The following is a 27,963-nucleotide window of genomic DNA, read 5'->3' as shown; positions in this document are numbered from 1 at the left end:
ACCCATTCTTGGATTTTAGAACGAAGTAGCTGCAACTGGAGGTGGGTTTATGTAAGCAACTCCTTTAGCTCCCTCTGCCAGGTTAGCACATTGTTTTGGCATCCCCACCCTCTTTCCCCATGCCCAACAGAGTCTATAGAGGCTAAACAAGAAGAAAATGCCTGCACTCCTCATTGAGAGGAGCTGAACAACTTGACTCCTCAGGCCACACAGTTTGAGTATGCATACCAGTCATGGTTGGTGATGCAGGGCTGCTGACCTAACCGCCTGTTGCTACCCAGCTATGGTGTGCTGGATGGTGTTGATCAGAGGCAGTGCCAAGGGCAGTGTGGTTTGGCTCGGACAGCCTGCCTGCACAGCATCAGTCTCACGGCAGCCTTGAACTCTCACTTGTCATCTGTCAGAGAGCCAACAGGTGGAGCAGGTTGTTTGCAGGTGAGAGAGAGAGAGAGAGAGAGAGAAGCACATGGCAAACTTGCAGTTAGCTTCTTTATTAAGGAAAGCAAAACAAAGAACACAGAGAGACTTCTAAAGGGTGACCCTGTCTTTCTGTCAGGATGCTGTCAGTGGCTCCGGGCTGACTGACCAGGAAAGTATAAAGGCAAGGAAAAGTTTCTTACAGTCCTTTTTTATTTCAATCTTTACGGGGGAAGTCTATAGAACCCAGGACCTTGGATAATGGCATTGTCCCAAGTTAATCTCCAACCCCTTCTCTCCCACTTCCACATTCGTCACCATCATCATGGGTGCTACTATGTGCCCTCTGTCTTTAAGCTCTTTGCTCTCCTACTTTTAAGGCTCACTGGGTTCTGGGAGATGGAGGGTCTGGAATGCTTTCTAATGTCAATGTGTCAGCCAGGTGTTGTTCTGACTCTCCCATGATTTCCCAACTTTCCCCTTCATCTGCCTCTGAGCTGCTTCCTCCCTCAAACCCCTGTTGTAAATCTATACTGCTTTCCTCCTCCTTGGGAGGGTTAGGATGGGGAGGAGGTCTCCACCATTCCTCCTCTGCCCAGTCACTGACAATTAGTTTTCTTTAACAGTGGAAGCAGGTTTTCAGATTATACACAGCTCTTCTTCAGGCTTTGATTATGTGAGCAAAAAATGAACATCCAATAGTCTAGATAGAAACAAATGGGTAATCTGGCTGATGGTTACTTGGTTGCAGAAGTTTACTGGCCATTGCTGTTGGCATGGAGATAGTCTAGGCTGAATGCAAACATGCCATTCTGATGTCATGTGTGATGTCACAAAGAGGATATGCTTTAAGTCTTGGGAAAGCCAAAAGCAGTTAACAGTCAGACTGTATCTCAGCCCTGTCAAGATGGATCTCCATAACAGGTGATGAATAGTTTTATTTGGGGGATATATTAACCTTACCTATTGGGGAAAAGTTTTAGATTGGTTTGCCAGTTTGTAACCCATTAAGTTGAGGCCAATAGATAGACATTCATAACCCTGTACCCATCAAATAATCAACTTTATGGGTGACTTTGGGACTGACTTATACAACCATATTTCCTTTCTCAACTCTATAGCAGCTTTTTCTCTGTATTTTAAAAAAATAACCAAGAAGGAGAAGATAAGGAACCAGGAATAAGAACTAGATGAGTATGGTAAGGATCTAAGCTTTACAAGTGAGGGGGCTAGGAAGATGGCTTTGTGGTTCAGCATAGGAATGATGGGTGCTTCATATTATTGAATTCCTGTTCCACAAAGAAGAAGACTTTGAGTTCTTTGCTCTCCTACTTTTAAGGCCCACCAGGTTCTGGGTGATGGTGGGTCTGGAATGTTTTCAAATGACGACGTGTCAGCCAGCTGCTGCTCTTGCTCTGCCTGCTCCTCCTCTCCCATTATTTCCCATCTTTTCCCCTCATCTGCCTCTGAGCTGTGACCTCCCTCAAGCCCCTGTTGTAAATCTATACCGTCTTCCTCTTCCTCCTCCCTGGAAGGATCAGGATGGGGAGGTGGTCTCCACCACTGAGTGGCGTAGCGTGGGTTGTCGGCACCCGGGGCAAGGCAAGTAATTTGCGCCCCCTAACCCGTGGATTTGCGCCCCCTAACCCTAACCCCCAGATGTTGTGCCCGGTGCGGCCGGGCCCCCCCTGCACCCCCCATGCTACGCCACTGCCACCACTCCTCTTCTGCCCAGTCCCTGACACTTAATGAAACAGTTGTTTGAACTGGCTTGAAGCCCTTCCATCACTCCCTAGTCTTCTGTGTCGGGCCCCTCTCTCTGTGATCTTTTACTGTGGAAAACTCCAGGGTCTACCTCTCCTATGTCATTTCTGAGCACCTGCATCCAAACTGGAAACCTTCTCACCTTGTCTGTGCCTGCTTCCATCTCTTCGCTATCTCTCAAGCACCCTGCTCCTAGCATGTCCCAACTTGTCCCCTCCTCTGAGGTGTGGCCTGTGTCCCACCACCAATCCCCTGGCTCGAAATCCTCTTCCTCTGCACCTTCACTGGGGAGCTCTTGACTGGGCAGTTGTCACCTCTTTTCCTCATCCAGCCAGTCCCTGACATCCTCCTGGTACGCCACAGCAATGGTGGTGACAGGAGGTCAGGCAAGCAGGACACCCTCCTGCTGTTGGTGAGCACCAATTGGAAATGCTACTACTGACTGTCCATAAACAACCCTGGCTTTATTTGATACATTATGTTAACCAAGCTAACATCCCATTCTTACACACACACACACACGGGCAACTGGCCTAAGGCCAAGTTGGACTGTTTCACCGAAGCAGCTCATTTTATGTTCTCTCAGGATCCCGTCATTTTTCATAGCAGCTTTCCTTTTGCCTCCTATTTAAAAAAATGAGTGCAGCTGAGAGCAGTGCCCTGAATGAAGCTTTTTACTAGTTTTGAAACTTTTGGGGACATTTGCCGCCCTCTTGAAAATGGAAACCTGCAATTAAAATGCAAAGGAATGCCATAATAGCATAAAAATGGGTGAGCGAGTTTGAAAGCCACTGCACTTAACTGCTGGGGGTGGAGGTGAACATAATAAAATAAACCTTAAATATTGAGCCGCGCTCTCCAATTGCGGCTGAATGTCAATTGACACCGACAGAGTGAAAATCCAGCGTTCATTAGGAAGTGCTTTTGTGCAATACTTGCCACGAAGAAGAATGCAACTGAAGGGGTGCATTCCCATCTGGTACTAATCAAAGGAGCATATTAGCATTTATTTATTATCAATTAAGGTACCCCACTTTTCACTATATATCTCAAAGCGTCTTGAAGAGAAAAAGTAAAGCATATTAGGTTGCCTTCGAAGTAGCACTAAGGGGGAAATTCCATTAGCAGAAGGATTCCTACTTCTGCAAGAGAGAGAGACAGAAAGAGAGAGAGAGAGAGAGAGAGAATGCACGTACTTTTGTAACCTACATAATTATTTAAAAACAAACTCTCCTCCCCCCACAAGTCCCCTATATTGGTTCTGGGGTTTTCTACAACACTCTGGAGCAGATATGGAAATAGCAGGGAGGAGAGGGGCTGAAGATCTCTTGCACAAGCAATTATTTAGGAACATAGGAAGCCATCTTATACTGAGCCAGACTATTGGTCCAGCTAGCTCAGTATTGTCTACACTGAATGACAAAAGTTCACAATGATTTCAGGTGGGGTTCTCTCCCAGACCTACCTGTGAAGGAATGGGTTTCTGTGCAGTCAGTTTAAAACTGACTCAAACCCCCCTTTTCTTCTTAGCATTTCTAAAATGCATAAACTTGAGCTCTTGAGCCAAAACCCAGCTGTATAAACAAGTGCTCAGAGCCCTATCCTTTATCAGTTTGTGATGGCAAGGATGGCCTTGACTGTACCAGTAGAACAGAGAAGACACGTCTGTGCCTTATCTTACATCATGACCACAAAGACGCGCAGACCCAGTCTGGGAATAGCGCCAGAGTGTGTTCTCGGAAATGGTGACCTCTTGCTCCAAGATAAGAGTAGGAACAGGAAGATCCTTTTATGGTCAGAAGTACAGGAAGGAATACCCTTTTATGGTTAAGAATACCAGAGCAGGAACATATGTGATGTCAACCTGCGTACATAGGCTGACGTGGTTGGATTCCTGGGGAAGGAGGGAGAGGGTGCCTGGAGGATATATATACTATATGAAACTTCTCATTTCTTTGGACTTGCTGTGGACTGACCACGCAAATGCCTTCTGCTATCCGGAGAGCAGAATAAACGCTTTCTTTGAACCAACCTCGGTGTCATTTGATTTCCTTCCTCCCATTCAGGAGCAACAGAGACCCAATCAGTGAACTCCAATAAGGCTACACCTGGAGATGCTGAGGGTTGAATCTGGGATGTTTCGCATGCAAAGCAGATGCTCTACCACTGAGCTGCAGCCCTTCTCCAACACTGACATACAGCTGAATAACATCCAGGCTGGATCTACGCTGACCTGTTTTAACATTATTAGAAAGTTATTAGAGGATCTGGGAAAGGCAGGTGCCACTGTCCTGTACTGCCCAGCATCTGCCTGAAGCAGTCACCTCATTTTGCTTAATACAAGGGCCGGTCCTATTCTGCATAGACCTTATTTTTAGTCTTGGAGTCCTTATTCCCAAGGTTCTTTTAATTGGTGATGCCAAAGAATCTGGAGCCTTATGTGCACAAAATATATGTTTTCTGACTGAGCTGTGATAATTCCAATTGATGTATGAAAGTTATCATTGGAAAAACACCTTCAAATGTGGCATGGGAACAGAAGGAAGTCCGGGACTGCTACCCCCCACCCCCCAAGTAAAGAATAAGAAGTTAGTAGGCATGGGTGTCAGAATGTTGTCAGTGGCTCCCAGCTAGCTGCCCAGGAAAGTTTAAGACAAGGAAAGGTTTCTTACAGTCCTTTTTTATTTCAATCTTTACAGAGAGAGGCTATAGAACCCAGCCTCTTGGATAATGGCGTTGTCCTGAGTGAATCTCCACCCTCCGTCTCTCCCACTTCCTCATTCGTCATCATCATCACCACCTCCTCTACGGGTGCTGCTGTTGGGTTTCCATTCCTCTCACTGTGCAGATATTGTGTAGGATTGGTTCATCACAAATCTGTGTTATGCATGTGACATTAATATATGAGAGTGCTGGAGGTGAAATAGTTAAACAGGTTACCCAATCAGGACCAAGGGGGGTGGAGTCAGAGGGACTATAAAACCAGCTGGGGGGGGGGAGTTCATTGGGAGTTGGGTGGTTGGTTGGAGTGGGAGTGAATTGGGATAGAGTCTGTGGGTGGGTTGAGTTAGTGTTGCGAAATAAGCTGAGTCAGGAACAGTTAGGGGCTAGGAAGACAAGTAAATATCTGAGAGGTGGTTTAGTGAGTGAGAGCAGGTAGCGAAAGTTATAGGTCTGGATAGGCACCCCATGAATGTAATTGACAGATACTGTCTATGAAACCACACGCTTGTTAAACTGCAACAAATAAACAAAAGTTTATGTTTCAATTTAACCCTGACTGGACTCAGTATTGTCCCAAGTAGGGCCTGGGTGGTGGCAGCGAGAAATAAAGTGGTGGCACAGGGATCAATAGACGGTGAAACATCCGGGGACCCTGTATGATCGCCACAATGTATTCCAGCATCGACTGTTGGAATCACGGGAGCAGATGTTTACTGTACTGTTCCCAGGTTTTTTTGCTTTCACTTCTGATTTCTTTCTGAGGAAGACCAGAGAGAGGAGGCATGTTTTCTTTTGTTCTGCCTTATGTTTAATAAAGTAGCTTAGTGCTTACAACCCCAGTCTAGCTCTGACTGCGTTTTATCTCTGCTGGACTCTGGATGTGTGCTCAGTGTCTCCAAGGCATGAGTCACTATAAATCATCAGGGAAGGCTGTCAGAACTCCCTAGAGCTGCACGCTGATGGGAGGCACAGGCTGGAAACGTTCCTGTTGTTTGCCTGGGGGTCGTCCTAGCCCCCGGCCAAGCCGACAGCTGCTACGTGCCCTTTGCCTTTGAGTTCTTTGCTCTCCTACTTTTAAGTCCCGCCGGGTTCTGGGACATGGTGGGTCGGAAATGCCTTCTAATGACATGTGAGCCAGGTGTGGCTCTGGCTCTCCCATAATTTCCCAACTTTCCCCCTCATCTGCCTCTGAGCTGTGACCTTCCTCAAGCCCCTGTTGTAAATCTATACTGTCTTCCTCTGCCTCCTCCCAGTCTCCGACATTCCTCCTCTGCCCAGTCTCTGACATTGGGTACAATACAGACAATGTGGGGCTCTTGCTTTTTTCAATAATCAGGAACATACTGGGAGCTTATACACACTGCCTGCAGTCTCTTGTTTCTGTAGCAAGCTGTCCTTTCCTATTTGGGAAGCAAGCCGCAAACCCCAGTCCTGCCTCTGAGCGTACACTAGTCTCTCCCAACAAAAGAGACAGCTCTGCTTTTCACCCATGCCTGGGCCTGCTTCTCTGTCAGACATTTGCCTGAAGGGATGGTCAGTTTACCACCATAATCTGAAGCTACGTTTCCCTTTGCTACAGGATGCCCGTGGCCCAACCCGAAGCTCCGAGGCTGCCCGAGACCAAACTGTAGGACATGCTTTGCAAAAGGTCAAAATAAAGCTAACCTTGAAGCCCAATGTACCAGAGCTTTATGTCTTTGCAGATTTGCATTTCATGGGCTTGTCTTTAAATCAGGAGCTTTCACTGACTAGTTTGAACCAGAGAGAGAGAGAGAGAGAGAGAGATCAGGTTGTTGTTGCAAAAACAAAAGTGCCAGGGACTTTGGAGTGGCGGTAAGTAATAATTTTGCTCAAATTGGAGCGCTTGTGGAAAATGTTTTGCTTCAGTCAGGGCTTCACCAAGATGCTTCTCACAGTTGTTTAGCCTTTAAAAGATTATTTATCAAACCACAGGGAAGCTATTAGCCAACTAGAAAAAGATTGTATGCCTCTAATGAATTGGGGGATGAAGACCACTGTTTCCAGTGTGGGGGGAAAGTAGAAAGAAACAGCATTGCTTTTTTAAAAAAAGAATCCATATCCACAAACTGTTCACGGTGCACTCTAAAAAGAGAAAATTAAAAACACTAATTTCCTATTAATTAAAAAGACTTCACCACTTTCTAGTGTTCACATGATTAGTAGTGAGGGCGGCGAGGTGACCTAACTTGTCTTGTACCTGACATTAGGAGGAGACAGGTGAGAGTGGCTTTGCCAAAATGATTTTGTGGACCCAATTACACCTGTGGACCAGAAGTTCCCCATTTTTGCTTTAGGATCACTTTTCTCAGATTCTCAAACAGCATCAATACACAGAAACCAAATCACTGCAGTGTATCAATAATTATTTTTTTAATATTCACACTCATCCTGGGACCCCGTTGAAGGTCAGGGTGCAAATCAAATATATTAAAAATAAATAATCCCTGATACTTTGCAACGGCTAGTTTCCAACAAACTAAAACACGATTGTATGACTTGTACTTGGAAAAGAACTTCATCAGACTCCTTAAAATCATTATGAAGGATGAGAAACTGCCTTCTCCTTATAGCTGAAATGGATTTAACCATCAGGGCCAGCCCTACCATTAGGCAGAGCAAGACAGCAGCCTCAGGCAGCAAAATGCTGAAGGTGGGTGGTGTCAACGATGTGTGACACACACTCAGCCTGCCCTAAAGTAGTCTGCTGCCATCATGTGTGGTTGAGGATGCTATACAGTTTAGTGTTCAAGTAAAAACCCATAGTCCAGTTGGTGTACACTGAACTATGGTTGGTGCCATGTTTTCCTTTGGTGCAGACAGCAAAATGTCTTGGACCTGTTGACCATTCACAGTGTTAACACAGGGCCAATGCTTCAAGCCTGATTCCTGACTTAATCATTCAAAGGGCAGACTGACGACATTGCAGCTTGGCTGATGTGACTGACTTCTATATGGACAGAGTCTCTATGACCATATATTTGTATATTGCAAGGAGCCTTTTACCTTAATGAGGAATTGCTCTAAGAGTGTTGTTTATAGCACTCAGAGATTCAATCAGCATTTTAAGTCTCTAGAACAGAATAATATAATGCCTAGATGTCCCACATAAATAACACAGAACCATAAATGGTGTGTACACTCAGAGATTCCAGTTATTTAAAGCATGCCTTCTATCTGGAGCAGTAACTAACTTTATGCAATCTGCAATGCCCAGGAGAGTTGGACGGAAAACTTGATGCCGGCCAAACCTTTTTATGTGCAAATTTGAAAAATGAGAGGTGTCAAATTTCTTTGGCCTAGAAATGCTGATTTTAGGATTTTCCTGTTGTGTTCAGTGAGGTTTGTAGGTTAATTTTTGGAGTTAATTAAAGCGTGTGCTCACTTATGGGAGTTACTGCACAGTTCATCAAATCTGCAACTCCGCTCTTAAAAAAAAACCCCAACCTAAACATTTAAAGATAACTCTGAGTTGCTCAAATCACACATGATAAAACTGGGTTTCTAGGAAACACCTGAAGGTAAGGTCTGAATTCGTGGGCCAAACTGGACCTAATGTTAATTCTGTGACTTGCAATTAATTGTGCATGCTTTATGTAATGTAAATAGCAGCCGCAACAAGGCCTCAAGCAGCATTGGGACCAAGGAGGTACATATGTGGGAAGGGATAGTATAGCCCTTTTCCTCCTGTTATGGTCCTAATGAAATCTCTCATCCAATACTGCTGTTTGCATTGGGAGGAAACCTCCCTTAGTGCCACTGGGTGATTCTCTCCCAATGCAAATAGCAGCTTCAGGTGTGGAGTTTCATTGAGGCCGTCATGCATTGATGGCCATCTCAGACAAATTTTCTGAATGAGCTAAGGATCCTTGGAGCTGCAAGGATGCTGAGCGTTGTTAAGAAACCCATCTTCACCTTGTGAAGCTGCAATTCCCAGAGTGGCTTAAGAGTCAACCCCTCTTCCCAAGGAACTCTGGGAATTGTAGCTCTGTGAAGGGATTGGGGGGTCTCATGACAAATCGGGTCCTCCCTTCAAGACGGCATGTATTGCGGTGAGACCTGGAAGCCGACACCCTGTGTTGTGGGTGGGTACGATTGGTCAGCCACAACACCTGATTGGTAGGTCCCTCGTAGCCGGGTGCAATCTGGCCAATGGGACACAGTCCAAATGGTTCGAGGGACCTATTTATACCCATGTATGGGACCCAGAGCTTCCTCTTTCGGCGTGTGCATTCAGAACACCCGCCCACCTCTCCCTACTTTTAGGGTTTTGTGTTTTACCTTGCTATGCCGTTGTGTGTCATCTGTCATTGGGACAGGGGCACGGCAGGAATTTTCCCCACTTGGCTGATTGGCTATTGCCATTTGGGTTTCGCCTGCCACGTAGCAAATCATCACAATTTGTAAGGTTGCGGATAGGCTCTGGTTCAGGTGATAGGGATGGGAGAACGCTATCACCATCCCTATGTGAAGGGTATTCCATTAAATGAATCCAGGGACTCGATGGTTTAGTCAACCCCTGAGAGGGAGTTGTGACCGTGCCTGAGTCCAGGGGGACATTTGGGTGGTGGAGATAGCCTGTTCCCAGCTTTCTGCTTATCCAGGTGTTTACCCTAGGCTGACCTATGCTGGTGCCCTGGGTCAGCGCTACCTGCATGGCAGGGAGCTAGTCGAACCAGAGCCTATGAAACCATTCACTTTCCGAAATCAATAAATTTGTGGCCTAAATTCTGCCAAAAACCAAAACCAAAATTTGAGTCAAGTGTGGATTTATTTAGGAGGGAGGTTTTTGGGTCTGAACATGCAACTCTCAGATCCCTTACAGCTCCCAGGAGTCATTGGGGAGGAAGGTGTGATGGTTTAAAGCAGCAAGACACTGCTTAAATGTATTGTGCCAATGGAAACAGGAAGGATGCTGTGTTTTTTTGGTACCAGTCTCATGTTTGCCATAAGGTTATCTCCAACATCAGTCCAGAGACAATGAGCTGATTTAAAAGAGAACTGAGTAGCTTTAAGGAGAGAGTAGCAGGGCATGGCTGCATCTGCCATCATTTCAGGTCAAGAAATTTTGTAGAATTTGTTGAAGAATCTCCTAAGCAGAGATGACTGTGGGCATGAGTGTGTGCACCGTGGCCAATGATGGGTTTTCTGTAGCATTTTCAACTCTCTGGAAAGGCTGTCATCTTGTCTCCAGCCGGAATATGCCCCCTGCAACCTAGTCTGTCAGGAGACTGGCAGTAGAATTTGCACTAAACCGAAGTTCCAAAAATTGCCTTCAAAGGCCAGGCTTCATTTCCTTCCATTGAAAGGCATTGATTTAAAGAGCAGGACAATTTATCCATCCCTTTGCCTGGCTTTTAAAGGATTGATTCCCTTATGCAACTCAGGGAGGCAAGAGAAATAATTAATAACTTAAAGAACTTCATCAAATTCCCCTCTTTCTTCTCCAAACTCACTATAAATATACAAAGCATAGATCAGATGGCACTTTGAGAATGAGGGGATGATTTTTTTGGTTTTTTTAAAAAGTTAATTAGTAAAGAAAAAACCCCAACCACTGCATTTTAAAGAAAAAATAACTGCTTTTATTTAAAGACTCTTCTTTTCAAGAATATTTTAAACAACAACTACACAGCCTATTAATAATGGAACAGATTTATCTTTTGCGGCCCCAACTATCGCTGATTAAACGAACGGAATATTGGTATGATAGGAAAGTTTAATGAGATCTCATGAACAATTAACAAAAATAGCAATTCCGCATTCTTTCTTTTTAAAAATCCTGTTGGATGATGCACAAGGAAGATTTAGCTTTAAACCGCACGCTGAGAGGCAGAACAAAAGAGGACGGTAAATGCATTTTACTCTTCTTCCTAAAGCCACGATTAGCACTTTGGGATGCTTATTAACATGTACATTGCTTTGACCTGATTTACCACTGCTTTGTATTTATGCCGATGTTTTAAGCAGGTATTCAGCCGGGCACTCTTTCAGCTGCAGTCATGAGCAGTCATCTTCACATATATGGCGTCTTTGCTTAAGGCTACGGGTGGAAGTAATTCAGAGCCAGAAGATTAATTAGCCAGCAATTTGACAAATGTCTGATAAATTCATCAAAATGACAAATCAGAGCCACTCGCTGGTCTCCTTCCATAGGACATTGGAAACTGCATTACACTGGATCCACCTAGTTCAGTTCTGTCAGTAATGACTGCCAGTGGCTCTGTGGGGTTTCAGGATGGAGTTTTTTCCAGCTGCACCTTGAGATACCAGAGACTGGCTTTCTGTATGCAAAATGTGTTTGTTGGAGAACAGGGAAGGACCCTCACACCATTGCTGGAAGAAGGTCCACACTGCTGGCCCGGCCCCTGCAACATCTGTTTTCTGGGGAAGGCTGTGTGTGAGTAATTGCTGGTGGGTTGAGATAATAACACACTACCCATCTGACTGGGCTGCCACAGCCTCTCTGGGCGGCTGCCAACAAACTATTAAAAACACAATAAAGCACAGAGGTGGAGCGTGGGGGGCACCTTGGGGGCCGTGGCCCAGGGCACAAATTTGTGAGAGGGCAAACAGGTGCCCCCCCCAGCAAGATTCTTCATCAGAGCCTGGCTCCATGCAAGAAGGAGCTGTGCTGTGGTAGGTTTACTTGACCACAGGTCTACCCCCAGGTAGGCCTGACCCAGGGGAGGAGAGTAACAGAGGGGGCGGCAACACTGCCGCCTGCCCTCCTCGGCTGGGGTGCACCTCGCAATCAGGTCCAGTTGTACAGATCCCAGGATCCAAGATCGTTCATTACACCTTCAGCTGTAACATGTCTTTGAAGATTCTTTTCAAGCCTCCTATATTCATTCCTTTTGCAATCACCTGCCCTGCACCTGGCTCCTGAAACAAATGTATTCATAATATAAAATCTTTTCCAAACAACAACAACATGCTTATTTTTTAATACATATCTATCCCACTCATCACCTTGCCAACAAAGGTCCATATAGTTAAAGCTATGGTTTTCCCAGTCGTGATGTTTGGAAGTGAGAGCTGGGCTGATTGCCGAAGAATTGATGCTTTTGAATTATGGTGCTGGAGGAGACTCTTGAGAGTCCCATGGACTGCAAGAAGATCAAACGCATCCATTCTTAAGGAAATCAGCCCTGAGTGCTCACTGGAAGGACAGATCGTGAAGCTGAGGCTCCAATACTTTGGCCACCTCATGAGAAGAGAAGACTCCCTGGAAAAGACCCTGATGTTGGGAAAGATGGAGGGCAGAAGGAGAAGGGGACAACAGAGGACAAGATGGTTGGACAGTGTTCTTGAAGCTACAAACATGAGTCTGACCAAACTGCGGGAGGCAGTGGAAGACAGGAGTGCCTGGCGTGCTCTGGTCCATGGGGTCAGGAAGAGTCGGACACTAAACAACTAAACAACAACAACAACAACATCCCACTCTTTTATTTTATTAAAAAACACACCTTAAAAATTAAAAATAGCTATACAATTTTGCCATAGCTGTTACATTAGCTTATTTATTTACTTATTTATTTGTACCTCACCTTTCTTCCAAGGAGCTCAAGCTGCCATGCTTGGCTCTCCCCCTCCCCATTTAATTTGCACAACAACCCTGTAGCTTAGGCTGAGAGATAGCAATGACTGAAGGTAGCCCTGCAAACTTCATGGTTAAGTGGGCATTTGAACCCTGGTTTCCCAGATCCTAGTCCAACACTCTTACCGCTACACCTCCCTGGCTATACGTCTTATAGACTTCCTGGTACTTAGGATCAAACAATGGGTCAGCAAACTAAGGCCCGCAGGCTGGATCAGGCCCAATTGCCTTATATATCCGGCACGCGGATGGTCCTGGAATCGCCATGCGGACCGCCACCGCGTGGATCGCCAATGTGCATGTTATTTCTCTCTCTCTCCCTCTCCCTCACACAGCGGCGCTTTTCTCCTCAGGGATGGAGCAATCTTGTCCCACGCTGGGCGCTGTCAATGGTAGAAGTCGGCTCGCCTGCCTGCCCGCCTCAGCAGGATGGCGCTGTGAAGGCAGTGTGCGACGCCGGCTGCAGGCTGCTGCTGGGTTTTCCACCTGCTCCTCCTTCTTCTTCCTCAGTCCGCCCTTCCTTCCTTCTCTGCGCCCCTTTTCCACGCTGCTTCCTTATGCGCTTTCTTCGTCATTGGCTGCCTGTCTGCCTGCCTCTCTCCTTCATTCCACCAATGGCGTTCAGGCGGGTTGTTGTGGTGGCTGTGGCTGCTGCTTGTGGGTTGGCAGCCAGCTCTGTCTTCTTATCCACGGTGCCTCTTGGGAAGCAGCAGCAGCAGCAGGTGGTGGGTAAAAGCTCCGTCAACACCCCAGTTGTCTTCGCCGGCCAACACAGCCTCCTACCCTGCCACAGCGCCTGGCTGGCTGGAGAAGCCCAACTGTGGACGACAACTGGGACAGGTAAAGAAGAAGAGGAAGAAGGGTTTGGATATGATATCCAGCTTTATCACTACCCGAAGGTGTCTCAAAGCAGCTAACATTCTCAGTGGGGCTGAGAGACTTCAAAGAAGTGTGACTGGCCCAAGGTCACCCAGCAGCTGCAGGTGGAGGAGCGGAGACGCGAACCCGGTTCCCCAGATTACGAGTCTACCACTCTTAACCACTACACCACACTGACTCGTCCAGAAGAAGAGATTTATCAGGTGCTTTTGATATTTGGCAGGCATCCTCTCTAAATTCAGTATACCTGAAGGAGCATCTTTGCAGGTGGGTGAAAATGGTTCACCCCCCCCAATATAGTCCGGCCCCCCACAAGGTCTGAGGGACAGTGGACCAGCCCTCTGCTGAAAAAATGTGCTGACCCCTGAACTACACATTATGTTCACATAGCTGGCTGCCTTTTTCTTACTTTACAGTAAGTCTCTCCCCCTGCCCTGCCCCAGTTCAAACTGGGACAATAGTGTGCAGGGAGGGGAGGCTTAATTCTTCTTTTTCCAGCCACGACTGCCCTGAAACTTGCCTCCCAACACGATACTGCTCAAGCTATTCCTAGGATGCTTCTTTCAGACTTCATGCTGCATTGGTACCCAAAGGTGGGGAAAGATTCTTACCACTGTAGCTTCTGGACACAGTAACTTGCACGTCTCTAAGTCGTCCGTAGTAGAAATAGCACTCACTCAATGTGACTTGGGAGCTTTGGAAATGTATTAATTTATAGGAAAGTGCAAGACAATTCTATTGTAGGTTTCAGTGAAATTGATGATATTTGATACAACAGAGAAAATGTTAGCCTTGCAAGATAGGAAAGACTTGCAAAATTACATGTTTTTCGAATGCATTTAATTACATTTATTTCCTGCTCCATTTATCTGAAATGTCTTGTGGCAATGAGCATCATACGATTTAGTCACTGGCAGGGCTTTGAAAGTGACATGCATTTGAAAACGAGGAGAGGAGAACCCTCTTGGAGCCAAAGCTCAAGCAACATGCGACATATCTAAGAGAGGCCACCTGAGTGCCCTCTTTATAATGGGGATAGCCATCTAAATTCTCCACACTAAAGACTGTCAATTACCGTATTTTTCTGTGTATAACATGCCTCCGTTTATAAGACTCGGTGTACAAGAACTCCTGTCTTTGCTGCTACCTTTCTGTTTTTGAGTTGACATGCTACTGTCACGACTCAGTATGCAGTTTGGAACTGGATTCTGAACTTTGTATGTGTCCAGGTGACCAGGCCTGAGACTCACAGCCTGGGGTGTCCCTTTGCAAGTGAATGCTGAGATATAAGGATAAACAACCAGACTGCATTGGAAGTTTAAAAACTTTCTTTCCTAACCAAACTTTCACATGGCTAGCTAGGGCAGACTTTCTCTTACGGGGAGTTAAAAGGGAAATAGAAATGGGATAGAAAGAGCCGTCCTATCTAAGCGAAGTAACCCTAATCCACACAAATACCAAGAGTGGGGTGAAACTCATACACACAAAGGATCGTGGCCAGGGATCCTTGTAGAAGCAAAAATAGAGAAAGGTGAGGCATTGGAGAGGGAGGTGCCTGCCGACACCTGTTGCCTCTTTGGGTTTTGCTATGTAGACTTCCCTAGTGGCGTAGCGTGGGGGGTGCAGGGGGGCCCGGCCGCAGCGGGCGCAACATCTGGGGGTTAGGGTTAGGGGGCGCAAATCCATGGGTTAGGGGGTGCAAATTACTTGCCTTGCCCCGGGTGCTGACAACCCACGCTACGCCACTGGACTTCCCTGCTTGGCAGTGAGAGATAGCCAACATGGGATGGAGAAGAAAGTCCTGTGCCCAAGGATCTGGAATGCCATAAGGTTGCAAAAGCAGCAAATCCATTGCCCAAAACCAGGTTTGTCTCCATATTGTCCTCTTCTCATGCACGGGAACATAATTCACCATGTAGCTCCAAAGCAAATATCAAAATCCAGAATACTTGCATTACAGTTACAGCTTGATCTTCACCCCTCACTTCTTCGTGCCCCACCCTGTTTTCTTGTTCTCAGCCTCTGTAAGTAAAAACCAATCATAATGCATACATACAAACAAATGTATCCTTTCAGTTATTTAGTTGCCGAGCAGTTGCTAAGGCTCTTTATTGGTAAGGTTGAATTGCTCCTGCAAAACTTCGTTTATTATGCTAAGTTTTCAGCCTATCTGGGTTACAGACACTTAATCTTTAAATGAAAGGCAAGGACAGAATTGAGCAGTTTGCTACTTGTACTAAAAGCATTATATGTCATAAAGATTGAATGTGTCATGAGCATAAATGCCTCAGAAAAGCACTGATTTACTAGGTGGCCAAATACATGAGTTTGTCCTGGCACTTCTGCTTTCTTAGGCTTGCAAACTTCCTAGAACCATGTTTCAATAATACAATATGCCTTTTAATTGTGACTCTACTCCCCAATCACAGGTAGATGCCTCAATTTTCTATGGAGTACAGTGGTACCTCGGGTTAAGTACTTAATTCGTTCCAGAGGTCCGTTCTTAACCTGAAACTGTTCTTAACCTGAAGCACCACTTTAGCTAATGGGGCCTCCTGCTGCCTCCGTGCTGCCGCTGCACAATTTCTGTTCTCATCCTGAAGCAAAGTTCTTAACCTGAAGCACTATTTCTGGGTTAGCGGAGTCTGTAACCTGAAGCGTATGCAACCTGAAGCATATGTAACCTGAGGTACCACTGTATTAAACACTTTACCAGGAAAGACCTGCAGAAGAAAAAAAATCAAAATCTAAAGTCTAGATCAAGGGTTACCAAACCGTGGTCTGCAGGATTGTTTTTGAGGTTTTTTTCTAAATGACACTGATGGCATGTTTGTGGATTTGTTACTCAACAAGGGGAAACAGCACATTCATTGCATTGAATACACATAATGATTTTTAATTGTATTTGAATTCCTTCTTTTATTTCTCATATTGTGTTTTATTGCATTACAGTTTGAATTCTATGGAAGAGAATATCCACACTACAGGAATATATGTATCCACTACATATATTTAAGCATCAAACATGGGTGTCCATGCAGGGAGCAGTCGCCTTCCCCATGAACCATATCTCTGAGATTTCTGGCTTCCTTCCTTCCTTCCTTCCTTCCTTCCTTCCTTCCTTCCTTAAAAGCAAGCTTCAAGCATCTGCAGAACCTGAGATATGACACAAAATGTGAGGGCACTATTCTCCCTATTGCCTTTGTGAGAAGCTAGCTAGTTTCCACCTTTCAGAGCTTTTAGCCAATGATTGAAGTCATTGCAATGACCGACATTTAGGAAAGCAGGTCTAGCTAATTAGAAGGCTAGAGTGAAACACTAATTATCTAGACCAGGCTTCCTCAAACTTGGCCCTCCAGATGTTTTTGGCCTGCAACTTCCATGATCCCTAGCTAGCAGGACCAGTGGTCAGGGATGATGGGAATTGTAGTTTCAAAACACCTGGAGGGCCAAGTTTGAGAAAGCCTGATCTAGACCAAAGGTTTCCATGTCTTTTTCCCACTGTCCACTTGAAAGTTGCTGTGGGTCTTGGTGATTTCTGTCCCACTACATTTAATTGAGTTTTTTTCTGGTACATTTGTCTGTAAATATTGTAACCTGCCTTTTAAGCATAGCTGTCAATGTTTCCCTTTTTTAAAGGGGCATCCCCTTATTCTGAATAGGATTCCTAGCAAGAAAAGGGAAAAGTTGACAGCTATGCTTTTAAGTCTAGGCATAAAATGTGTTAACCCCCCCCCCCAATGTTTTTAGAAGTTCTTATTTTTATCTATAAGTAGGGTTGCCATATATCTAGAATTTCCCAGACATTTTCAGAATATTGCTGCTGCAAGCAGAGTCTGGGTGTAAATCGACGAAATGTCCGGGAAAATCCGGATGTATGGCAGCCCATGTCGGCCGTGTTGTTCTTGTCGATTTTCCTCAGAAAAAGCTCAAAAATGCCTAATTTCTTTGGCCAAAACTTGAAAAATAGCTCAACGACTTTTCTGTCCGGATTATGGCAACCCTACTATAAGCTGTCTTGAGGGAAATATGTAAGAATAAGAATAACAACATACCAAGTAAAAAGACAAGAAAATGTAAACCAAGCCAGGTAAAAATCATCACTAAAATCAATAAATACAACCAGTTAATACACCTTCCGCCTACCAGCAGAAGGTCATCAGAGCCGGGTCTTCTTTGGCAAGCAGTTTCAGATATAAAGCCTACATTAGCCAGAACGTTGCTCTGATTTAAAATTGGCTCCCTTCTACTTTCCTCCCATTAATTGGAAGCCGCACTTTCCCAACATACTTCGCTGTCTCCCACACATGTCTATTATTAATGCACCCTTTGTGAATATAGCATCTTCATTTCATCGCCCCCAGCTTCCTTCCACAATTCCTATACTTTTATGGTTTTGCTTTTGTTAGCATCTTTCCTCTTTTTTTTATTAAAAAAAAGGTGGTTAAAAGGCTTGCGACATCAATGTCACCTGTTACAAGTGACAAGAAAATTACGTAAAATGCCGCACATGCAATTATAGTTTGGGGCCCTTGTCGGTTTGCGGCGCAATACGAATGACATGGCTAATTTTGTGCTCTACCTTTAGTTGCACTTAGGGGGGGAAATATTCCATCGTTTCCTGAGCAACAACAGGGGTGTCGAACATTTTGACGCCGCTGTCAGCATCTGGCCTCACGCTAAGCAGGATTAGCGGTGGCTGCCATCTGCAGCGCTTTTCAGGAGGGAGTGCACAACACTGGCTGGCAGGGTAAAAAGCAAGGCCATTGAGCTCAAGGCTGTCACGTCCTGTGGCATCCTGTGAGGGCCAGCTTACAGTACTGAATCTCTTCATATTTGTGTATGTAGGGCCGGATTTAGGTTTGATGAAGCCCTAAAATACTGAAGGTGATGGGACCCTTTATATGTCCAGCTGTCCTTTGTCATCAACTAATTGTCACTGTTTTTTGTGTTGAATATATGCTATATAGTAATTTAGGGACTTAATAGGTATCTAAAGCCATTTGCTTTTTTAAGATGCTTTTTTAAGATGTTCTCCCAGTGTTGCTGCTGCCCTGCCTCAACACAGTCCTGGCTAGGAGCAACACAACCACAACCAGTTGGGTAGAGTGTAGTGGCAGTGCACTGCCTTGAGCACCATGAATCACAGCCATTGCATGATTTCTCTCGCTGTTGTGAGGAGAAAATTTCCAAGAGGGGGAAATGTCCCTGATGTAGGAAATGCTGGTGGACTGGGGGAAAAAAATTAATAAAAGAAGTGAAGACTTCCAGAAAACTTGGCATTGGCTTGTAGCCTACGTGTTTCTTGGAGATAAAATTGTTCCCCACTAAAATTGCTTATCCCAAGGTGATGACTGAAGAATATTCAGACCAGCTCTAGTATTTTAGTGAAAATGCCAGAATAAATGAGCATCCATCTAGTAAAGGCAAGAGTAGCTAAGTGTGGGCAGCCTTTATTATTCAGCCACAGTTGTGCCAGACTATTGTTAGAAAAATTGTCCCGTCCTAAGGCCATGTTGTGTTTGAATTGTTTTCTGGAGTTCAGCAAAATATGTGACTTTGTTTTATTTTGGGTAATGCATTTTTGTGTCGTCCTCGCTCATGTTTCCTGTCATAGATGTATTAGGTGGCAATCCTATACTCAATTATACCTGGGAGTAAGTCCTCTTGAACCCAGCGGTGCTTACTCCTGAGTAGGCACATGAAGGATTTTGCTTTATGTCTGTGGCAATAACTGTTAAGTGTGTGTGCATGAATTTCTGATCAGAGACACCATAAATTGAACCCAGTGGTTCAGTAATGATCTATAATGGGTGAGCATCTCTTCTTTCTGTTAATGACATCAACTAATGAAATATACAGTGAGCCCATAAAAGCAGTAGGTTTCTGAAGACGTGTTTATGTGAAATGCAAACACAAATTTATTTTGGTGGTTTTTGTGTGAAAAACTGTCACTCGTTGAAAGGAATGTTGTTAACTGTCTGTCAATAGTTAGTAATGCCATCCTATTAGCTGCATTGAAGTGCATAAAAAATGGGAGAACGGCAATATATATCTTTCTTAGACAGGAAACTCTCAGTTTCCAGATATATTTCAAGAGTTTGGGCTCAGATGCACCCTGTTTTGAGCCTCTTCAGGTGTTCCATCAGCAAGTAAAATAGTCACATGAGGAGGGGCGAGAGGAGTCATGTGATGAGTCACATGAGGAGGGGCAAGGCAAGGGGATGAATGTGCTAGCTCCTCCTTTATAGTCATTCCTGTTTGGAGGCTTCCCACTGCACCAACTTCTAGAAATCAACCGAAGCAAGGATGAGGATGGTTGAGATTGTGTGCGCTGTCTTGCCCCCAAAATTGAGGGGGCTGGGACCATGTGATGTCAGCCCACTATGTGAACACACCTCATGGCGTGCCAACATCACTCACACACCAGGAGGGGTGCTGCTGTGTTGTGTGGCCACCCCGTGGCTTGCACACATGACACAAACAAGCCCCACGGCATGCGCACACAGCCGCTGCAGAACTTTGAGTGGAGTCGGGCCCCCCTCACTGAATACTGGCCCCCTCCCTAGATGGTGTGCCTGGTTATGCACTTATCCCAATGACCCCCTGTGGCGATCACACAGGGTCCCCGGACGTTTGATGGTCTATTGATCCCTGTGCCACCACTGTGCCCGCTTCCCTGCTGCCACCAACCCGTTACTCTTGGGTACACACTGAGTCCAGACAGTTGTTTAAATTGACCCAAATAAACAAGTTTATTTTATAAGTATTAACAAGTTTATGGTTTCTCAGATAATATTCTGGTCAGTTTCTTTACTGGCCTATACCTTTCTAATACCTTCTGACTGATTATCTCAACTGTTTGATTGACTCCTCTTAACAGATTCTCTCACTCTCTCACATCAGACTAGCCCAACCCACAGACTTATCCTCTCTCTTCTCTAACTCCAGACTCTTCTTAACAACTCTAACTCCTCCCCTTGGGTTCTTATTGGTTAGTCATTTTACAATTAGTTAACCCTTTCCTTATGAACCCAGTATGATGCCACACACCTAGGAGGGCAAAGGCCACACACCCCTATATGATTCTTGACCTGCTGATGGGACCCTGAACAGGCCTTTAGAAATAGACCAAAGTGTGGTTCTTCTCACACGGTGAGGAAATGATCTCATCTTCAGCATCTCCTTTTCAATTACTTCCGTTGCTCCCATCTTACCCCAAATTCCTTGGCATGTAAAAAAAGCATCTTGCATGGACTTGCTTAGGGCATCTAGTCTGGACAGCAATCTTAAACATATCTGGAAAGTATGTCCCAGGTACTTCTGAGCACACATAAATAGGATTGTGCTCTCTCCTTTCTGGTATAAAAGACTTGGAGTTTCCCTCTTTTCCAACTGCCCTCTCTTTTGTATCTGTTCAAAGCTCATCTCTCATTTGTTGTAAATGATTGTTTGGGGTAACCATGCACAGCTCTCTCCCGATAGCCAGTCCCAAACTAGGACTGCGCCCACAGGTTATGTAGTGACCACAGTCTCATGGAATTGAGGGAAAGGGACATTGTTAGTTCAGATGGGGACAGCAGGGAACATAGGGCCACCCTCTTAATCAAGAACGGGTTAATATGGGTGACTCTCCTGCCCCGCATGTGTTACTAGGCAAACATGTGGCATATGAATCTTTAAAAAGTCTAAAACAATACTCATGCTTTCCATATTTATAAGTAAAAGGTTGCCCTGGGGGAAGGTGGGAGGTGGTGTTGCTTAGCAACCAGCAATTTTAGTCTGGATTTTTTTATTTTTTATTAAAGCATCACAAGAACAGAGCAGATGGAAGGGGTAAGGGGATATGTACCTGGTGACTTGGAGCGAGAAACAAGAGACGGAATTAGTGGGAATGAAACAAGGCGCTCAAGTTTCTTAGGAGGACTCCGGATAAGAGTTCCTTAAGATCTACTGATGTACTTTTCTTTACTGTGCCACACTGAAAACTTCCCCCCTGAAGTAAGGCTTGTGAGATAAGACCATTTTCATTTGGTGTAGGTTTCATTTGTGCTCCATGATAGGCTTAATCCCCTCTTCTTCTTTTTTGCAGATTTTAAAAAATATGAAACAAATTCTATTCAAATGGTTTATATTTTGTATGTATCCTTTCCCTAAACCACACATTTTGGTATGGTTTTCAGTGTGTAGTACCCCGTAAACTAGATTATGGAGAAAACTAGAAAACTAAAAATAGAGAGTTCCAGAAAGACATCTACTTCTGCTTCATTGACTATGCAAAAGCCTTTGACTGTGTCGACCACAGGAAACTATGGCAAGTTCTTAAAGAAATGGGAGTGCCTGATCACCTCATCTGTCTCCTGAGAAATCTCTATGTGGGACAAGAAGCCACAGTTAGAACTGGATATGGAACAACTGATTGGTTCAAAATTGGGAAAGGAGTACGACAAGGCTGTATATTGTCTCCCGGCTTATTTAACTTATATGCAGAATTCATCATGCGAAAGGCTGGGCTGGATGAATCCCTAGCCAGAATTAAGATTGCCGGAAGAAATATCAACAACCTCAGATATGCAGATGACACAACCTTGATGGCAGAAAGTGAGGAGGAATTAAAGAACCTTTTAAAGAGGGTGAAAGAGGAGAGCACAAAATATGGTCTGCTGAGGCTCCAATACTTTGGCCACCACATGAGAAGAGAAGACTCCCTGGAAAAGACCCTGATGTTGGGAAAGATGGCGGGCACAAGGAGAAGGGGACAACAGAGGACGAGATGGTTGGATAGTATTCGCAAAGCTAAAAGCATGAGTTTGACCAAACTGCGGGAGGCAGTGGAAGACAGGAGTGCCTGGCGTGCTCTGGTCCATGGGGTCACGAAGAGTCAGACACGACTAAATGACTAAACAACAAAAAACCCGTAAACTAGCCTGCTGCCCTCTGCTGTAATGAAGGACACTACCAGCATTGAATTAAGATCCAGTTGCCTTCTGATCTGCTTCTGTAAGTGTAAAGAGGAGGCTGCCATCTTGTTTTCCACCGCAGGGGCCAAGTAGAGATTTTGCTCACCTATCGATCCCCAGTCAATAAATCTCCTTTTCCTTCTCTAATCATCTTTCCCCCTTACCTGAAACGGTTCATGTAGAAAACCCGATAATTTCCTCTAGGGTAAGTTGGCAATTTACCAGCTGTTCCTATTTAATCTTAACCATTGGCATGTGTGTTTAAGCCTAATACATGCTTTGAGTCTGGATAACGGAGGCGTAGTCTTTGTCGCTAAAGAAAAAGCCACCTTTGCCATTATCGTTCTGCACCTAAATCACCCCTTAATATTAAAGCAAAGGAGTGTTTGTTTTTCATAATGACTTGTTAAAATATTCAGTATAAAATGCAAATACAAACGTGTACTCTCCTATGGGCTACCAAAGGTGATTTGTCAAAAATGATCACACTCATTTCCTTTCCTCCACAGGCAGAAAATTAACACTGGAACACTCGACTCTGCTATAGTAACTTTGCCTGTATTTGCTTGTTTATAAGCCCAGAGAGCAATTTCCATTTATTCACCATGAGCCTGGGAGGAGGGATTGAACTTCTCCTTGGCACTTTGTCGTCGTGCTGTAATGTCAGCATCCATTATAAGCAGCAGATGTTTGGTAATGATAATTTAGTAATGAATAGGTGTGTGTGGAGCCCCCTGAGGAATTTCTCCAGCTGAAAACGCTTCCCTCAAAATTCTTCAGGAACCTCCACGTTTGCTTGGCATTTTTGCTTCAGGTAAAATATGGCGGCAACCAGTGCTCTTCTTTTTTTAAAAAAAAATGTTTAGGGGTACTCTCATTTTGACTCTAGAAAATCACCATTTTATTGTTCAAATCGGGGAAAATAAATACAGTGGTACCTCAGTTTACAAGCTTAATCCGTTCCGGAAATCTGTTCTTAAACCAAAACCATTCTTAAACCCAGGCGCGCTTTCCCTAATGAGGCCTCGCCACCGCCAGTGCCCTTCCACCGTTCGGATTCCGTTCTTAGACCGAGGTAAAGTTCTCAAATCAGGACACTATTTCCGGTTTTGTGGAGATTGTAAACCAAATCATTCTTAAACCTGACTGTTCTTAAACCGAGGTACCACTGTACCATAAATGGACGAAAGTACAAATGTTCACAAAATGTTTAGGGGTGTGTGTACCCCTGCGTCCCCCCAGAAAAAAAGCACTGGCGGCAACTCTTACAATGCAGTCCAGCACAATGAAGCCAAGGTTACTATGCAGTCATTTTACTAGTAGTTATTACATGGCAGGAGAAGATGCATATTTAAAAAGTTCTCTGTGTATGCAGGCAGTGGCGTCGCAATGGGGGTGGGGGGGCTGGGGTGGTGGTTTGACCCGGGTGCCATGTCTGGGGGGGGGGTGACAAGAAAGCACTCCACAGGGGCTCACAGTGGCGCAAGCAGCCGTCGTGCCGCTGCAGCCACATGTGGAGGATCCTCCGTTCACGGCTACAGCCGCAAGGAGAGGATCCCAGTGCCGGTGGCAAACCACTATGTACAGCGCATGTGCGGTGCCACATGCATGTGCTGTACGTAATGATGCCGCACATGCGCTGTACATAATGGTTTGCCGCCGGCACCACTCGAGCACTGTACGGACGACGGCACTGGGATTCCTTCGTCGCCGCTACAGCCACGAACGGAGGATCCTTTACATGCGGCTGTAGTGGCGACAGAGGGATCCCACCACCGTCCGTACGGCGCTGGAGTGGCACCGCCGGCAAACTGCTATGTACATTGCATGTGAGGCGTCACTACATACTGCGTATGCATTGTACATTGCGACGCCGCACATGTGCCCTACGTAGCAACACCCTGCCCCCGGTGTCATGACACCTTCGTTTGCCCCTGTATGCAGGGCACCTCCATGTGGTCTATGCACCCAAACACATTGGACACGTCTCTCTCAAGCATGCACAAGATGCTTATCAGAGGGTCTGAGTCCCTTGGTGTCAGAGCAGGAGGACAGTCCTTACTGCAACAGTGACCTAAGTGCAAAACTTTCTTTTTTCACATACAAGCAAATGGGTACTTGCTTTGCATCTGCTGCCGGACTCCCAACACCCATTAGCTCCAACCAGCATGTGAATAGCCAGGGGTGATGGGAAATAGTTTTCCAGCATAATTTCAAGCCCTCCAAGTGTCCCTATTTTCCAGACATGTTCTGGATTTAGAGAAGCCATATCGGTTTCTTATTTGATCCCAGAATGTCCCACTTTTCCTTAGGATGTCCCTATTTTCAATGGAGAAATGTTGGAGGACATGGAGTTATCAGACCCCCAAGCCGTCTGAAGGCAATGCTGTATAGGGAAGATTTTTTTAAAATGTTTAATATTTTATTACGTTTTCATATATGTTGGAAGCTGCCCAGAATGGCTGTGGTAACCCAATAAGATGTGTGGGGTATCAGTAATAAAATTATCATTATGGAATGGGACATCCCTATTTTCATCGGAGAAAGATCGGAGATAATATAATTTAAATGACTATTGCTCTTTGTTCTCTGCTGTCAGGGTGCTGTCAGTGGCTCCCAGCTGGTTGCCCAGAAAGTATGAAGACAAGAAAAAGTTACAGTCTTACAGTCCGTTTTTCTTTCAAACTTTACAGAGAGAGGCTATAGAACCCATCCTCTTGGATAATGACATTGTTCTGTTTGAATCTCTACGCCGTCTCTCCCACTTCCACATTTTTGTCATTGTCAGGGGTTCAGGACCAGGAGCCAGCTCTGACAGTCATCATCATCACTTCCTGTACAGGTGCTGCTATGTGCCCTCTGTCTTTGAGCTCTTTGCTCTCCTACTTTTAAGGCTTGCCAGGTTCTGGGAGATGGAGGGTCTGGAATGCTTTCTAATGTCAATGTGTCAGCTGGCTGTTGTTCTGACTCTCCCATGATTTCCCAACTTTACCCCCTCATCTGCCTCTGAGCTGCTACCTCCCTCAAACCCTTGTTGTAAATCTATACTGTCTTCCTCTTCCTCCTCCCTGGAAGGGTCAGGATGGGGCAGCAGTCTCCACCATTCCTCCTCTGCCCAGTCCCTGACCATTAGTTTTCTTTAACAGTGGAAGCAGGTTTTCAGATTATACACAGCTCTTCTTCAGGCTTTGATTATGAGAGCAAAAAATGAACATCCAGTAGTCTAGATAGAAGCAACTGGGTAGTCAGGCGGATGGTTACTTGGTTGCAGAAGTTTACTGGCCATTGCTGTTGGCAACGAGATAGTCTAGGTTGAATGCAAACATGCCATTCTGATGTCATGTGTGATGTCACAAAGAGGATATGCTTTAAGTCCTGGTAAAGCCAAAAGCAGTTAACAGTCAGATGGCATCTCAGCCCTGTCAAGATGGATCGCCACAATAGGTGATGAATAGTTTTATTTGGGGGATATATTAACTTTTACTATTCGGGGAAAGTTTTAGATTGGATTGCCAGTTTGTAACCCATTAAGTTGAGGCCAATAGATATACAGAAACAACCCTGTACCCATCAAATAATCAACTTTATGGGTGAATTTGGGACTGATTCCTACAACCACATTTCCTTTCTCCACTCTATAGCAGCTTTTTCTCTGTAACTGGGGGGGGGGGGGAGACAAGAAGGAGAAGATAAGGAACCAGGAATAAGATCTAGATGAGTATTGTAAGGATCTAAGCTTTACAAGTGAGAGGGCTAGGAAGATGGCTTTGTGGTCCAGCATAGGAATGATAGGTGCTTCATATTATTGAAATCCTGTTCCACAAAGAAGAAGTCTTTGAGCTCTTTGCTCTCCTACTTTTAAGGCCCGCCACGTTCTGGGTGATGGGGTTGGGTGCTCATCTCACTTTCAGGATGAGGGAGCCGGCATTTGTCCACAGACAACTTTCCGGGTCATGTAGCCAGCAGGGCTAAACTGCTTCTGGCACACAGAGGTCCGTGATGAGTGCCAGAGCGCACAGAAACGCCATGTACCTTCCCGCTGCAGCGGTACCTATTTATCTACTTGCGCTGGTGTGCTTTCGAACTGCTAGGTTGGCAGAAGCTGTGACGGAGCAATGGGAGCTCACTACATTGTGGGGATTCAAACCGCTGACCTTCCAATTGGCAAGCCCAAGAGGCTCAGTGGTTTAGACCACAGTGTCATCCACTGTAGAGTAAAATGGGTTCCTTTGCCATGATTTGCTCTTGATGAAACGCAAACTGCCACCACCACCCCTTGCCCACATTATAGCCTGTGGCTGCTAGTTCTCATAATGTTCTCTGATCATTTACCAAATAGTAATCTCTTAATACTTATAAAGCTTTCCCATCAAGAATTCCTAGTATTATGCTTATTTTGCTCTAGTCCTCTGGGATCTTCCTATCTTCCAAGAGATGAAGAGCATAATTGCCCATGACTCCATGATTACGGCACCTATCCCCCCCCGCTTACTCTCGGGCAAATTTCATTTAGACTCTTCTGACATCTGAACATCCATAATAACGGAATACATTCATTAATCTGTATCTTCCCTTTACAGGCCTGCAGCTTTCCTTGTTAACGTTGACTAAAAGCCTGGCTCGAGCCTCCATTTTGTCACCTCTTATTGCTTTGTGTTCCTTACATTACAATCGTCTCATGTTTTCCGTCCCAAAGCTTTAAAGCCTTGCCTTACATCACCATATTTCCAAGCTTTGTATTACTAATTGCCATTCTTTTCATAATTTTTGTCTTCCTAATGCCGCGGCCGCTCGCTCCTCTTTTGTGCTCAGCTGAAGTAATTGTGTGTCTCCTCTCTGTAAAAGCACTTTCAATTCTCAGCTAATTAAAAGCATTTCTTATATGACCATGCTGATTTCTTCCTCGGTCTTTTTATTTTTCTCTCCTTTGGCAAAATGGCTTCCTGCTATCAACATCGTGCTTCTCTTGAACCTCAGTCCTGAGCATGTGGGGAAAGTCCTGAGCATGTGCTATGTACACATAACTTGCTTTCAGGTAGCTGTGCTTAGGACAATGGCTTTGGAAACAGGGAGAGAACTATTGGCTGGTCATTTGGGTTGAGAAGAGAGACTAGGGGTGCCCAACAACCTCTCAGAAGACATTTTCTGAGGGGTTTGTTGTTGTTTTCTTACCACACTTGGACAAAGATGGATCTAGGCACATTACTAAGCTAGGTATCTGGTCCTTCAGAAGGAATACAACCACATCTCGGGGTTTGTGCTGACAAGCAGTCAGACTATTCTCATCCCCCCCCCCTCAGAGTCGCCATCTTGCTGGGGTCCATTACTGTTGTTGTTTCCTGTATTTGAAACCCTCCTGAGCTCTCCTAGGACATGAGGTCTCCTCACCATCTCACTGACAAGTATTACCAGATAGCTTACCACAACTCCTTCAATAAAGAAACAGTTCAGCTCTTTAATACCCTATTTCCCTTATTTTTGGTAGTAAAGAATCTATATTTCTTGCACTACAAATTCACTATGAACACGAATAAGACATAATGAAGACTATCTCTTTTTTAATGCTGGGCAATGTGTGTGTAAATAAGAGCTGGGACAAAA

At 45.0% G+C, this 27,963-nt stretch overlaps 2 long non-coding RNA genes across 3 annotated transcripts; both read left to right on the top strand.

The window, feature by feature from the left end:
* The first annotated feature begins 612 nt into the window (after positions 1–612).
* LOC310681738 lies at positions 613–27,821 on the top strand. 2 transcript variants are annotated; one of them, XR_014513567.1, is made up of 2 exons: positions 613–1,341; positions 27,663–27,821. It is a non-coding gene; the product is annotated as an uncharacterized lncRNA (long non-coding RNA). The 2 variants fall into 2 exon arrangements; XR_014513568.1 differs by lacking the exon at positions 613–1,341 and adding an exon at positions 26,041–26,085.
* On the top strand, positions 1,369–5,455 carry LOC310681689. Its single transcript, XR_014513513.1, has 2 exons — positions 1,369–1,616; positions 4,881–5,455. It is a non-coding gene; the product is annotated as an uncharacterized lncRNA (long non-coding RNA).
* Positions 27,822–27,963: the final 142 nt, after the last annotated feature.

This window comes from Podarcis tiliguerta (genome assembly GCF_965153285.1).
Source record: "Podarcis tiliguerta genome assembly, chromosome: 7".
Classification (NCBI taxonomy): Eukaryota; Metazoa; Chordata; class Lepidosauria; order Squamata; family Lacertidae; genus Podarcis; species Podarcis tiliguerta.
The sequence above is the reverse complement of the archived record's forward strand: the minus strand, read 5'-3'. Positions and strand labels throughout refer to the sequence as shown.